Raw genomic sequence first — 838 nt, forward strand, 5'->3', positions numbered from 1 at the left:
AGGGCCAGTGGGCCGCCTTCTTTCCACTGTCCACCAGCACAAAAGGCTTTAAATGGCCCTTGGCATGTGGCTCAATGGGGAAGGGAGACCGACTCATCCCCTCCCCATCAACATACAACTTCACAATAAAATAAGGATAAACCAACAGAGGAACTTGTAGGGTCCATTTTTCTATTTGTTGCTTCCACACTTGTTTCTAAGTGTTATTTGTGCAGTAACAGTACGACAAATACTGAATGTATCCCCAAGAACCAGAAAGAGAAGATTGTGATGAGCAGAAACTGCAGAATTTGACTCTGAATGAAATGCAAGATAAATCTGTGTTGGAAGTTTTCAGTTTTTCCGGTTGAGCTTGTTTTTTTTGTGTGTGTGTGTGTGTTTTGTTTTTTATTTGGTGCCTGATACTGTAGGAAATAGTTTTTGAAAATGGGTTTCTTTACTCCTCTAACAGTGGGGGTTGAAGATTTTTACCCGCTTTCCCAAGCCAGGGAAGGAGGGTAAATATAGCCACACACCAAGCCTGTTGGCAAGAGTGAAATATATTTATTCAAAAGGGAAACGGAATGTAATAGATTTTCAATTAGAAATTTCTAAAAACTCTTCTAAACTCAAGAGACACTCAAAGTAGAAAAGCTTTACATATTTGATTATTTTATAGGAATATTAGGAGTGTCAATAAATGTGGCATTATTGTGAGATTATATAAAATACAAAAAAAATACTTTTTATAAATCTCTACTAATCATGGAAACAACTAGAATAACACATTTTAAGGAAATCAAACCGTACACTTAACATGTTTTGTATTAAAACTGGGATTTTAACTGAAAACTAACTT

The sequence above is a fragment of the Poecilia formosa genome, unplaced genomic scaffold (assembly GCF_000485575.1).
Source record: "Poecilia formosa unplaced genomic scaffold, Poecilia_formosa-5.1.2 Scaffold6, whole genome shotgun sequence".
NCBI lineage: Eukaryota > Metazoa > Chordata > Actinopteri > Cyprinodontiformes > Poeciliidae > Poecilia > Poecilia formosa.